The sequence below is a fragment of the Pongo pygmaeus genome, chromosome 10 (assembly GCF_028885625.2).
Source record: "Pongo pygmaeus isolate AG05252 chromosome 10, NHGRI_mPonPyg2-v2.0_pri, whole genome shotgun sequence".
In the NCBI taxonomy this organism is placed as follows: domain Eukaryota; kingdom Metazoa; phylum Chordata; class Mammalia; order Primates; family Hominidae; genus Pongo; species Pongo pygmaeus.
In genome coordinates this window covers 33,407,813-33,422,737 of record NC_072383.2, presented here as the reverse complement: position 1 = coordinate 33,422,737, position 14,925 = coordinate 33,407,813, and the positions used below count along the sequence as shown (strand labels likewise).

At 38.7% G+C, this 14,925-nt stretch overlaps 1 protein-coding gene across 6 annotated transcripts in view; it reads right to left on the bottom strand.

Moving 5' to 3' along the window:
- Positions 1 to 14,925, bottom strand: part of FGD4 (FYVE, RhoGEF and PH domain containing 4) — a 242,713-nt gene that overhangs the window by 149,224 nt on the left and 78,564 nt on the right. For 2 of the 6 annotated variants that reach the window (XM_063672604.1, XM_063672609.1), the window contains exon 2: positions 8,917 to 9,136. The exons of 2 other annotated variants lie outside the window; for them this stretch is intronic. The gene's annotated coding sequence lies outside the window, so the exon portion shown is untranslated. Of the gene's footprint in view, positions 1 to 8,675; positions 8,698 to 8,916; positions 9,137 to 14,925 lie in introns of those variants that run through there. 2 more of the 6 variants (XM_063672605.1, XM_063672607.1) reach the window with 2 other exon arrangements.

Here is a 14,925-nt window from a genome sequence, read left to right as displayed (position 1 = left end):
TGCTTTAACACTTTTATAATAAACTAGCAATTTCAAATACACACTCTGTTGAACATATTTGTAAGTATACTTAAAATACGAATTGCAACTAACATCAATTGTTTTGATATAAAGAAGAAATTAAAATCCACTATAAAACCACTATGTAGACATAAACACAATCAGCATTTTGGTGCATTTCTGAAAGTTACTGTGTGACACATATCAGAATTAGGGTTTTTCTGAATATTGTGCTCTGTAACAAATTTTATGAAATGATTTCGACAGAAGAGTCTGCTTCATATTTTCTCAATCATGTCAGGTAGTTGGGGTTAAAAGGGGACTTTGATGTGTAATTAAGCCACTTAATTAATTTTTATTTCATAGAGGTTGGCACTATTTATGAACCTAATTTCTGTAACAGCCCAATAAATGTCAATACATTCAAGTTTCTTTAAATAAACACTCTGCCCAAGAAGGCTTGCCACCTGATTCAAAGAAGATCTCTCAGCTGATGTACAGTTTCCTCCTGCAGGTTAAGCTCATTCATTGTCCAGAGTCACTATCTGACTTTCTAAAAAGGCTTTTAATAGTCTCCAAAATGCTGTTCACTTTAGAAAATTTTCAACCATCAGCTGAATACTGATTCATGCTGGATAAAACTCATGAATGTTAACAAGCAATTAGGATGCTAAAATTTGGTTCTTTTCTTTTAAAAATGGACAACACAGTATTTGAAGGAACTATAATGCCAGGGAAAAGGCAAAGGCACGCAGAGACGTAATCCAGTCTACCCTTCCACTGCCCCCAGAGCAAAATAACAAATTGCCATTGCTAGAAAGAGGATCAGTGTTACTTTTGGTTTAACTTATAAAACAGGATTTAAGATTTTCAGTTAAAGTAGCATACCTAGGAACATTATAGCCCACAATGTTCATGATGTGCTATAATGATGTATATGACGTATATGTACCAAGGAAACCCTGAGGCATTCTTATTCAGATACAGTTTCACAAACATAAGAAATGAAACCCTTTCCCATATCAGCAGGAATATACATTTTCTGAGATGCATTAGAGAGAACGACAAAAGTTCCTTACCAAGGAAAAAAGGTTAAAAAAAAGTATTAGGTGTTTCAAGGGAAGGGACTTTCTGTACCTGGTACCATGTCATACAATCAATTCTATTCAATTAACATTTACCAAGAATGTTATACCACACACAGATAATTAAAGGAGGCTTGTAGACCTCAGAAGCCTAAGACAATGATTCTCAAAGTGTGGTTCCTGGGCTGGGAGCACCACAGCATTATTTACTAGAAGATCTTAAATTGCAAATTCATTTTCTTTAGTACATGTAGGGCTATTTAACTTTTCTCTCTCTACTTAGAGTTTAATTGTTTCCTTAAGGGGGAAGCTTACATCTTCATAATTTGTTTCTAATATATTCCTATAATGCTTATATACCTTTCCAATTTTATAGTTTTTTTTTGTTTTTTTTTTTTGTTTGTTTTTTTAAACTGGCAGAAGGTATTCCAACATCCATTACTTTTCGTACTGGCCAAAACCAAAAGTCTTTCATGGAAGTCTTTACCTCAGTGCTTACTTAAAAACCAAATTGGTCATTGAAAAGAGTGAGTAAAACAAAACAAATCAGGTGGGGCAAAAGGTCTCCACTCTGGTGAACTGTATGTAGACTGACTGAAAAGACAGCCTAGCGCACATACAAAACACATCGGATACTGCAGTTGAAGAACTGTGTTTTGAATGGATGACTCCTCTGACACTTGCTTTCAATCCTGTGAGAGGAACTATAATCCAAACTTTCATGATTTTTACTAGAAAGAAATTTATGAGAAAAGTGCAGCTAGGAAGATTATACCCAGAAACAACACACATACTGCTCCCATCCAGCAATGTGAAGCTATTTCCTTTTCCTTCCCTGCAGGAATATATACATCCCAGCTGCTGCCATCCCATTAAAAAAGACTGATAAGTCCAGGCACGGTGGCTCACACCTGTAACCCCAGCACTTTGGGAGGCCGAGGTGAGTGGATCACGAGGTCAGGAGTTCGAGACCAGCCTGGCCAATATGGTGAAACCCTGTCTTTGCTAAAAATACAAAAATTAGCCGGGCATGGTGGCAGGCACCTGCAGTCCCAGCTACTTGGGAGGCTGAGGCAGCCTTGAACCTGGGAGGTGGAGGTTGAACCTGGGAGGTGGAGGTTGCAGTGAGCCGAGATCCAAGCACTGCACTCCAGCCTGGGTAACAGAGCAAGACTGTCTCAAGAAAAAAAAAGACTGATAAAAATCTCTTTTCCTACAATATATATTTTCTATTTTATCTCACTATGCTAACTGAGATAAAATAGAAAACACAGTCCATGCTTGAGACAATTTAAGAAAAACTACAAAAAGCATCTGAGATAGTTTAGATTCTGGAAATGTCAAATGTCAGAATTTTTAGTCAAACTGTAGAGATTACAAAGTTGCCACTAAAATATAGTGGGCAAAGGATAGTCACTCCAAATGGCACAAAAAAAGAATCTTCACTCCTACTTCTCATCATACATGCAGATCAATTCCAGATGAATCATAGACCTAAATGTGAAAGGTAAAATAGTAAAGCTTCTGGAAATACTATAGGAAAATATCTTTATGACCTTCAGGTAGGCAAAGTTTTTTAAATAGGATACAGAGACCTAACTGTAAAGGAAAAGACTGAAACTAGACATCACTGTTCAAAGGATACCAAGTATAAAAAAGAAAGCCTTACAGGAGAAAAACATGTTTAGCTCATGATTCTGACAATACAGAATATATGAAGAACTCAGACAACTCAACAAGACAAAAGTTTTTAATAGGCCAAAGTCTTGATTTTTTTTATATATAAATAAAATAACATCATTGAGCTTACTTTCTCCACACGAAAAATAGGGTCATATCACCTATCTTACAAGATTCTTCTCAGGATCAGGAATAATGTGTATATAACACAAACCACCATGACTAATAGGTGCTCAATAAGCATCTATTATACAAGGAGTTTGCAGATACAGTATCACTCAGAATCAATCATCAACCCCTTTTATACATAAACTTTCCACTTGTAAAATCAAGATAATTATAAAATCAAGATAATGTTCCACCTGACTTGCCAAATAAGTCTGTAGCATTTCTGCTATGGAAAGTCATAGGAGGTAAAAGTACTTATTGAATATATGTGAACTTCCAAAGAAAAGTACACAGCTTGATCATTCCCACTTCAATATTAAAAGAGTTGCCGATTTAGTCATCAGTGAAACTATACAAGAACTGGGTCATGACATTTTATTATTCAGCTACTTTATGAACTCCATATGCAACTGCAGCTGTCAGCTCTAATACCAGAGGATCAAATGAGTTGGAAAGATTAAACAAATGGGCAGGAGAGATGCCAAGAAGGGTATAAACTCCTGGACAGGAGTCCAGTTGGTTCAGCTACAAAGTTGATCCTTAGAAGACTTATGTGCACTACAGGCACGCACTGAAGAGAAGCATATGACAGGCTGAGATGCATGAAATACAAAAAAAGAAAAGAAAAGAAAATGAAGGCAAATACAGGTGTAAAAAAACCTAGTACTACTGTGGTTTTCAGACTAATTCTGAGTCTACTTTTAGTCTTACAAATAAATATATTCACTACTTATCATAGAGAATAAAATATAGGTTCTGTAAGAAATCTCACTTTTACTTTTTTGAGACAGAGTCTCGCCCTGTCACCCAGGCGGAAGTGCAATGGTGCAATCTCGGCTCACTGCAACCTCCACCTCCCAGGTTCAAGCAATTATCCTGCCTCAGCCTCCCGAGTAGCTGGGACTACAGGCATGCACCACCACGCCCAGCTAATTTTTGTATTTTTAGTAGAGACGGGGTTTCACCATGTTGGCCAGGCTGGTCTTGAACTCCTGACCTCATGATCCGCCCACCTTGGCCTCCTAAAGTGCTAGGATTACAGGCGTGAGCCACCGTGCCCAGCCAACTTATTTTTTAATGTTAACATATATCTGGGATTTAATAAAAATCAGATAATGTATTTTTAAACAAAAAAATCAGGTTGTTGCCTATATCACACCATCTAAGCTAACAAGGAGAACACAAATAATAGGTAAATAAAAAAAGAAATCCCCTGAGATCTTGAAGTCAAATTAAAAAAAAAAAAATCCCACAAATTTTCTAATCTAAAATTACTGGAAGACAAGTCTTCAAACTTCCAAATTCTGACCATATAATCATATTACCCTAGCTATTTCTCTTCTATTATTATCTTTATGACTGTAAGTTTTAAATAGAAGGCACACTTAAGAATTTATAAGTAACTCAAAGTACTCTAAACTCAGTTCTATTCATTCCACAAGAAAGGTCAGTACACCATCTTGGTGCAAGTCTGTGACACAGAAACTTTTTACAATGTCACAATGTTAAAAAACAAAAAGCTTTTTTTCTCTCTCTCTCTCTCTTTTTTTTTTTTTTTCTGTGGCTGAATTATTTGGGAAAATCTCAGGCCATTGATAACCTAATAAAACAAAGAAAAACTAGCCAAAAGCTTTGTGAATTTGTGTTTTTCCAGTTACCAACATTTTCACAGCCCATGCTTGATTTATCTCCTATGCATGGATCTAGTTTTCATTCATATAAGACTTGGAACATAGAAGAACCTGCCTTAGTTGAAGTCCTCTATTAGTTTTCTCAATGGTCCAGATATCTGAATAAGTTCTATGGCTTCCATTCCACTTTGTCTCTCTGAAAAAAGCAATGGAATCCACATTTTTAAAATGGCTAAGGCGGGTGTGGTGGTACTTGCCCACAGTCCCAGCTATCGGGAGACTGAGGCGGGAGGACTGCTTGAGCCCAGGAGTTGAAGTCCAACCTGGGCAACATAGTGAGAAAATCTTGTTTCTATAAATAAAATAATATAAATTGGCTGGGCATGGTGGCTCATGCCTGTAATCCCAGCATTTTGGGAGGCCGAGGCAGGTGGATCACTTGAGGTCTGGAGTTCAAGACTGGCCTGGCCAACATGGCAAAACCTCGTCTCTACTGAAAATACAAAAATTAGCCAGGTATGGTGACATGCACCTGTAATTCTTGGGAGGCTGAGGCATGACAATCACTGAAATCCAGGAGGCAGAGGTTGCAGTGAGCCGAGATCACGCCACTATACTCCAGCTTGGACAACAGAGTGAGACTCTGTCTCTTAAAAAATGATAATAATAATAACAATAATAATATAAATTTTAAAATGGCAAGCACATCGCTACTTGTCACATAGAAGTAAAAGTGTAAAAAGGGTAATATTCATAAGTTTAAACAAAGATATGCCCAACACATTTGTTTAAAATTCTAATTCAAAGTCTGTGCTTACAAATGTAAGGTCAAGCTATTATTGATATCTTAAAATCAAGAATACAACTACGAGACCCACCCCACCAAAGGCACCTTGCAAGACAGTCTTACAAATTCATGTTCTTCTCACGGTTATCTATAAAACAGAATTTAGAAAAATTTTAAATATCTAATGATAGTGGATGTGTTAATTAAGGTACTACCCTGTAACAGAATAGTGTAGAGCAACTGAAATGGATGTTTCCTGAGAATTTTTAGTAGCCTGAAATAATTTAATGATACATGGTGGGGGTTAGAGGGAGAAGTCTAATTCAAAATCCATACACAGTATAGCCTCAGTTTCACAAAACAATAGCTACAAAGAGGAAAAACACCTCAAAATGTTACAGTAGCTTATACTTGGATGTTTATTTTTTTTCCCTTCCTACTCAACAAAAATATTGGTTTAAAATTTAAAATGTTTCTCCGAACAAAAACATCAACCTAAAATGATTTTTCAGTTAAATATAAAAGACTACAAGATCACTTAAGCTACAATGATAGAAGTATCTAGTCAAGTCAACTATACTTCAGATCCCAATAAATCAGATAAGATATTTCAAGAAATCCTTAAACCTGAGAATTGCCAATGTACCTTGCTAATGTTTTAGAAGTAGGGGGAATTTTTATCCCCAAATAATTGATGACCAAGAAAATATTAGGTGCACAAATAAGTTTTAAGAAAGTGGCTAAAGCATAAATCTTAAATATTAGAAATAGAAAGAAGACAAGTGAAAAAAGTAGAAGGAAAGAGGTTATAATAAAAAAGACTGAGATGACAAGGGTCAACAGTGGTTGCACTTAGTCACTTCCACTGCTCTCAGGAAACACTCTGTGCTACGAACTCACAGGGAGAAATGCCATTCCCTCAAGTAACCGTTCCTGGATCATGAAGATAAGAAAAAGCACACCTTTGTGCTAAAACCACAGCACTGAACTACTCTAAAGAAAATCCACAATAATTTTTTCATCATGGTACGAATTATTATCACTTAACAGTAAACAAAGAGAAATACTAATGACCTCATCTATTTTATACTTTGTATAGTGAAAAAATCCAAATGTTTTAACCTGAGATATTTCAGAAATGGCAATTGCAAAACAATACTCACAGCCCCCCATAAAAGATTCCCTTCATAACATCCAGCAATCTTCTGATTAACCTATTTCCTGCTTCTGGAGCAAGGATTTGGATCCATAATTTGTTGGTAGAAACTATAGGCATTCTGTATTTAGACACTAGACACATACACATCTAGTGTTCAACATGATAAAGAACTAACTAATGGGAAGTACAGAGTTCTGTTTCATAAGTCTTCTAGCAGTGATGCAGGCTCAAGGAACTACGCAAGCAATACATTTCAAAATTCCACGAAGGTGTTTCAAAATGTACTGAGAGAGCTCTAGAATACCGGGGGTGGACTAGGAAGTATGATGCCAAATACACGCGACTTTATTACATTTATGGCATTTAGGCTTATAACAAACTTCCCTTTAAAAATAGGTCTTGGCCAGGCGCAGTGGCTCACACTTGTAATCCCAGCACTTTGGGAGGCCAAGGCGAGTGGATCATGAGGTCAGGAGATTGAGACCATCCTGGCTAACACGGTGAAACCCCGTCTCTACTGAAAATACAAAAAAAAATTAGCCGGGCGTGGTGGCGGGCGCCTGCAGTCCCAGCTGCTCGGGAGGCTGAGGCAAGAGAATAGCTTGAACTGGGAGGCGGAGCTTGCAGTGAGCCGAGATCCCGCCACTGCACTCCAGCCTGGGCAACAGAGCAAGACTCTGTCTCAAAAAAAAAAAAAAAAATTGGTCTTAACAGATCTGAGGATTCTTTTTGACAGACATCAGAAAATTATAAGAAATAGTGCAAGCAATGCTGAATAGTGAAACTGTGTATAAGCTCTCCATATTTCCAAAAGCAAAAAAGGGCCTTCCATTTTTTTCCAGGAATGGTTATGCGGGTTACCTAGCAATCCCAAGTAATTTCTATATAAAAACAAGTCAGGTTTTTAAAAGAGGAAGGCACTGATTGATAGGCAAATTTCTCATCCTTGTTATGCCTATAAATTAAAATTATGGATTAAATGAATGTTTTATGTTTGAGGCCAGAAATTAGAGACCAACGTAGGCAACATGGTGAGACCCCATCTCTACAAAAATAAACTTTAAAAATTAGCTGGGTGTTACAGCATGTGCCTGTCATCCCAGCTACTCAACAGGCTGAGGCAGGAGGATCACTTGAGCCCAGAAGGTTGACATTACATAGTGAGCTACAATCATACCACCGTACCTCGGTCTGGGCGACAGAGTGAGGCGCCATTTCTTAAAAAATAAGACGGGATTTTTTATTTATTTATTTTTATTTTTTGAGACAGAGTATCCCTCTGTCATCCTGGCTGGAGTCCAGTGGTGTGATCTCGGCTCACTGCAACCTCTACCTCCCAGGTTCAAGCTATTCTCCTGCCTCAGCCTCCCAAGTAGCTCGGATTACAGGTGCCCGCCAGCACACCCAGCTAATTTTTGTATTTTTAGTAGAGGTGGGGTTTCACTATGTTGGCCAGGCTGGTCTTGAACTCCTGACCTCAGGTAATCCACCTGCCTCGGCCTCCAAAAATGCTGGGATTACAGGCATGAGTGACTGCGCCCAGCCTAAAAAGGGGTATTTTAGTAAATCTGTCATATAACAGATGTTTTAAAACACCTAAACATTAATCACGATGTAAACTCAACATTTACATAATAACACAAATGTCCCTTTTCATGTGATAGTTAGATGTTGTAGTCAGAATCAAACCATAATACCTAGACTCAGCTCAACTTTGTAACATCACTTCTTAAAATTATTATGTTTCTATGTTATATGGAATAACAAACTAAAAATTGTGTATTACCTTAAAGCACTTTGAGAGTACGTGAGGAAATTTTGATGGGTATAGTAAAACAGACACCTGATGTAGCTTATGAACCAACAAGTGGAAGCATGAAGAAAACTACTTGGAGAAATACACACTAACATCACAAAGTCTTAAGACATTTAGAAATCCTCCCATTGCATGGATAAGAAAATTGAGGCTAAGACTGACAAGGCAGTTAACATAAAGCCATACTATATGAGGGAGACAAGATATGCACACTTCAGAGCTTCCAACGGATTTTTTTGTTGTAATTTCCAGGGCATTATACATCCAAATAATTAACTCTTTCTTGAACACATCCATCATCTAGTATAATACTGTAATGCAGTGGTGATTTTGAGAGCTAGTAACCTACCTCCAACAATCACTTGCTGTCAATGAATGTTATTTTCATAAACTTTAAAAGCTGATCTTTATGAAGTGAAAGGTATAGCAATAAGACACAGTATGTTCATATACTGTGGTGGTGTCCATCTGAGGGCTAATGCTTTCCAAACCTCACCAATTCCAGCCATCATCCTCATCCAGGTCAGCTGAGGGCTGGGGGTGTCCTCTACAGCCAGGATAGGTTTTACACAGGAAGTGCTGGCACTTACACAGGCTGGAGTGAAGATGTCAAATGAGGATGTCAGCATTTTTGGTTCCCTCTCTCTAGCTCAGAAAAGTACTGCAGGAAACTTCAAACTGACCATATGCCAATGAGTTATGGGCTAAAACTGGAACTGTCCTGCACTGCTACTGTGAACCAGGGCCAGAAGGATCCTCATGAGTATGCTGGCCTTTGTTCTTGACCTCTTTTTTCAATGTTTTGGCAGTCTGGAGGACAAAGAAAAAGAAAAGTTATATGGAGTATTTTCTGATGATTTGACATTGTACACTGTAGATTTTTATATATCTTTACAATCAACTAAACCTTTCACTATTCATTCAGAGATTATATGGATCTAGCCGTAGAAAAATGTTGCAGGGATTACACTGAAATAAAATTGCACTCATAGATGTGTGATTGTGCTATTTTTCTGAGTTCTCTGCACAGATTCTCTGCCTTGTAGATTTTACAAAATACAGATTTATCCCTACTGGCTTTAAATCAAGTGATCCTGATCAATTGACTCACACACACTTGAATTTCAGAATGGCTATAGGAACTGCAATTTTAACCAATTTGTTACAAGCTAAAATTAGTATCCTACCCACACACACACACAAAAAAATCATGTGGCTAAAAATAAAGCTTCATAAAAGGAGAATACACTAAGCTATTTATATTTTCCTAACATCACCATTATATTCTGTATCTTGATAAAATTAAGATTATCAGTAATTATAGCTGTATACTTAACTTGCTACGTGCTCTCCTCATAACAACCTCAACAAAAAGTCATTAATAGGTGTTGAAACTGAGAACATCTATACATCATCTATAACTGAGAAAGTAACTTTCCAGATAGTAAATGGCAGGTCTGGAATGCAAATCCTGAACTATTTAACTTCAAGACGTGATTTCTAAAGTGCAGAATGTCTGCTTATCCTCCCAAAGTTTGTGAAAATTATTAACCTGGGATGAAATAAAAATTTTTACCCTATGTCTTCGTTTTCTTGTATTTTCCCCCCAAACTCAAAACTTAAAATTTTTTATGCCTGGTAAAGTTCCTCCTTCTACCTCATGTGATTCTTTGCATAACTAAATTCCTGGAAACTCTGTATTTAATCTACTTGTAAGCAAATCATTTTATATATAATCTGGAATAGTGGGATCATTTTAGAGTAACATATCTTGCAGTCCTACAGTCTGCTCAGCAATAGTCGCTTTTATCTTAATTTGCTTATTCGCTGTACAAATGAGAAGAACATATTTGTAACTTCCTCAAGGTCACTTTGAGCCAGAAATAGAATTTTGGTTTAAGGTCTGGTTGCTAAACCACACTTCCTCTGCAATGGTAAGCTACCATTGGTAAGCTGGTCACTAAGAAACAGAAAACAAGAAGTATGGGATATTCAAAATACTTTTCATGCCAGAATTTCTCTTTTCCCTACCCATCTGTCTCTGTTTTGCCCATCTCCTAAATATGCTATATTGTGATTACGGAAAAAGACAGCAACTGCTTTGGCAGATAAGGAAAAACACCTTACTCCTATTTCAAACATGAAGCAAATATTTCATTTCCTTTGTTTATTAAAATATAGAATGTGGCCTTGAAAGTCATGGCACTTTTTAAAAAAATGCTTGTTAAATTTATTCATTCTATTTAATTTTACTGGTATAGACAAGTATTTTGATTTATAAATTTGAGACTGTTCTCTAAGAAATGTGTAGGTACCAAGACGTGACAACTGGCACTACTGTAGAGGGTTTTATTTAAAGCAGACTGCCCAATTGAACTTTATGCAATAATGAAAATGTTCTATAATTGTGCTATATAATAAGGTGGCCACATGAGCACTTGAAACATGGGTTCATGTGATCAAGGAACTGAAATTAACTTTTATTTCAATTAACTTAGATTTTTTTTTTTTTTTTTTTTTTTGAGACAGTCTTGCTCTGTCACCCAGGCTGGAGTATGGTGGCACAATCTTGGCTCACTGCAACCTCTGCCTCCCAGGTTCAAGAGATCCTCCCACCTCAGCCTCCCGAGTAGTTAGGACTGCAGATGCATGCCACCACACCCAGCTAATTTATATATTTTTAGTAGAGACAGGGTTTCACCATGTTGGCCAGGCTAGTCTCGAACTCCTGACCTCAAGTGATCTGCCCACTTCGGCCTCCTGAAATGCTAGGATTATAGGCGGAAGCCACCATGCCTGGCCTGATTTTTTGTTGTTGTTGTTGTTGTTGTTTTTGAGACAGAGTCTCACTCTGTCACCCAGGCTGGAGTACAATGGCAAGATCTCGGCTCACTGCAACCTCCAGCTCCTGGGTTCAAGCAACTCTCCTGCCCCAGCCTCCCGAGTAGCTAGGATTACAGGTGCACGCCTCCATGCCCAGCTAATTTTTGTATTTTTAGTAGAGACAGGGTTTCACCATGTTGGTCAGGCTGGTCTTGAACTCCTGATCTCGTGATCCACCCGCCTCGGCCTCCCAAAGTGCTGGGATTACAGGCGTGAGCCACCACACCTGGCTGATGTTCATTTTTAAAGCAATCTGTGGCTAGTGGATGGCATAGGTCTAAAGTCTGGATATATCTTTTAGCTTTTTATTTAGAAATACTTATAGACTCATAGGAAGTTGCAAAAATACGACAGAGAGGTCCAGTGTACCATTCACCCAGTTTCCTTTGATCATTACATCTTGTAAGACCATATTACGATATGAAAACTAGAACACTCGCATTGCCACAATGTATTTGGCAGCTAATTTTTGTATGGCCAGCTAATTTTTATATTTTTAGTAGAGACGGGGTTTCACCATGTTAACCAGGATGGTCTTGATCTCCTGACCTCATGATCCAACCGCATCGGCCTCCCAAAGTACTGGGATTACAGGCATGAGCCACCGCGCCCGGCTTTTTTTTTTTTTTTTTTTTTTTGAGACAGAGTCTCACTCTGTCACCCAGGCTGGAGTACAGTGGCACTATCTCAGCTCACTGCAAGCCGGGGATTGCTTGAGCCCAGGAGTTCAAGGCCAGCCCGGGCAACATAGGGAGACCCCATCTCAGCATGCATACACACACAATTATTTTTACATTGGCCGGGTGTGGCCATGCACACCTATGGTCCCAGCTACTTGAGAATGTAAGGTGAGAGCATCATTTAAGCCCGGGACGTCAAGGCTGTAGTGAGCCATAATGGTGCCACAACACTCCAGCCTGGGCAATAGAGCAAGATCCTGTCTCAAGATTAAAAAAAAAAAAAAAAAAAGGCTGGGCGTGGTGGCTCATGCCTGCAATCCCAGCACTTTGGGAGGCCGAGGCAGGCGGATAACGAGGTCAGGAGATCAAGACCATCCTGGTCAATATGGTGAAACCCCGTCTCTACTAAAAATACAAAAATTAGCTGGCCATGGTGGTGCGTGCCTGTAATCCCAGCTACTCGGAAGGCTGAGGCAGGAGAATCACTTCAACCTGGGAGATGGAGGTTGCAGTGAGCTGAGATTGCGCCACTGCACTCCAGCCTGGTGACAGAGTAAGACTCCATCTCAAAAAAATGAAAAAAACAAAGAAAGAAAGAAAAGAAAAAAGAGAGAAGAAAAAACAAACAGGTTGGGCATTGTGGCTCACACCTGTAATCTCAGCACTTTGGGAGGCTGAAGTGGGCGGATCACGAGGTCAAGAGATCAAGACCATCCTAGCTAACACGGTAAAACCCTGTCTCTACTGAAAATACAAAAAAATTAGCCGGGCGTGGTGGCACGCACCCGTAATCCCAGCTACTTGGGAGGCTGAGGCAGGAGAATGGCGTGAACCTGGCAGGCGGAGCTTGCAGTGAGCCGAGATCACGCCATGGCACTCCAGCTCTGGGCGACAGTGCGACTCAGTCTCAAAAAAAAAAAAAAAAAAAAAAACCCACAAACAAATATATCCATTTGGGGCAAATAAGCAGAATATGCTGAAAAACAGACTTTACAGGCAGGGCGTAGTGGTTCATGTCTGTAATCTCAGCACTTTGGAAGGCTGAGGCAGGCAGATCACTTGAGCCTGGGAGTTTGAGACCACGCTGAGCAACATGGCAGGACCCTGTCTCTATAAGAAAACACAAAAAATTAGCTGGATGTGGAGGCACGCATGTGTGCTCCCAGTTACTTGGGAGGCTGAGGCAGAAGAATCACTTGAACTTGGGAGGCGGAGGTTGCAGTGAGCCGAGATTGTGCCACTGAACTCCAGCCAGGGTGACAGAGTGAGACCCAATCTCAAAAAAAAAAAAAAAGAAAAGAAAAAAGAATAATGCTTTATAAATTGTTCTGCTTAGATTTCTGCAGAGAAGGTCAAGTGGAAAAAATAAATTCTGTTAAATAGTAAACGAATATAACTATTTGGACAATTTACTAAAACTACAGGAAAAAGTGAAATGTATGAAAAAATCTTTAGAGGATTAAATTTAATTAGCCTAGCAGTGAGAGGTCTGTGAAAATACAGACCTCTCACTGTTAGGCTAATTAAGGAATATAATCAGAAAGTTATGTACCTACCCAGGGGAAATAAACGATAATTTAAAAATTATATGCAAGAATACATTCTTAACAATAGGAGTTTAAAACAGTAAGAATTCATGGGAGGCTGAGGTAGGAGGACTGCTTAAGGCCAGAAGTTTGTGACCAGCCTGGGCAACACAGCGAGACCCCGTCTCTATTAAAAATAAAATAGAACACAGCAAGTTTTACAAAACTTTAGTCATATGACTACACTTTAGTCATATTTAATAGGAAATGAAACAAGGTCCTATTCAATATGACTAAAGTATAGTTGCGAGGCAAGAGCACCAAAAAAACTCAGAGACCTCAAATAGCACAAGTATATACTCCAAGCCTTCAGAAAACTGCATTCAGCTTTCAAATCTGACTGTGAAAAATTGTGAAGACTGAAGACCAAGGAGTCAATTACAGTGAACATTTCCTGTTCACCTCTGTGTCTCCTAGTTAACATTTTACTAGTTCACATACAATAATTGCTTGACGAATTAATAAGTATCTAGCATATCCCAAAGCAAACGGAGTTATAATTTGGGCAGATACAGAAGGAAATAATCTCTAGAAACCAAGAGTGTGGGCATCGTTGCTGAAACGGTTGGTAATGGTATCGTGCCATGGAAGTTTGACACTGGGATGGAGAATATCCAGAAGGAGCTGGAAGGATTCCTCATGCAGATTCATATGCCACAGATCATAATTGTGATCATGCCTCAGCCACACTACCCATAAGGTCATTCCTAAATATGTTACTCAACCAGACTTGGTAAGGTATGAGGAGGATGGAAGATTAAAACATAAATGGAAGAACAAAGAAGAGAGAAAAAGGAGGAAGCACAAAGTCAGTCACACTTGCAAACTACTCAGTTGTGGCAGAGTAAAACTACAAGCAACTAAGGGAAGCTTGTGCTATCCCAAACATTTTCACAATCATATTGAAGAAAAAATATTCAAGTTATTCCAAACTTAACAAGAAGCCAGGCACAATGGCTCACATCTGTAAGCCCAGCACTTTGCGAGGCCAAGGTGGGCAGATCACCTGAGGTCAGGAGTTCAAGACCAGCTTGGCCAACATGATGAAACCCCATCTGCACAAAAAATACAAAACATTAGCCGGGTGTGGTAGCATACACCTGTAGTTTCAGCTACTCAGGACGATGAGGCATGACAATTGCTTTAATCTGGGAGACGGAGGCTGCAGTGAAAGCCGAGATTGTGGCACTACACTTCAGCCTGGGCAACAGAGTGAGACTCTGTCTCATTAAAAAACACAATCACATTGAAGAAAAATATTTAAGTTATTTCAATACTTACCAACAACTTACTGATGCTATCAAGAAAATGTATAACCAGAAACAACAGCATTAAATCAAAATTACAACAATACGATAAAAAAGAAAATAAAGGTCAAAGACTTAATACTAATCAGATTCTATGAAAGATGGATATAAACTCTGTTGAATCACTGTTGTCACAGGGCATT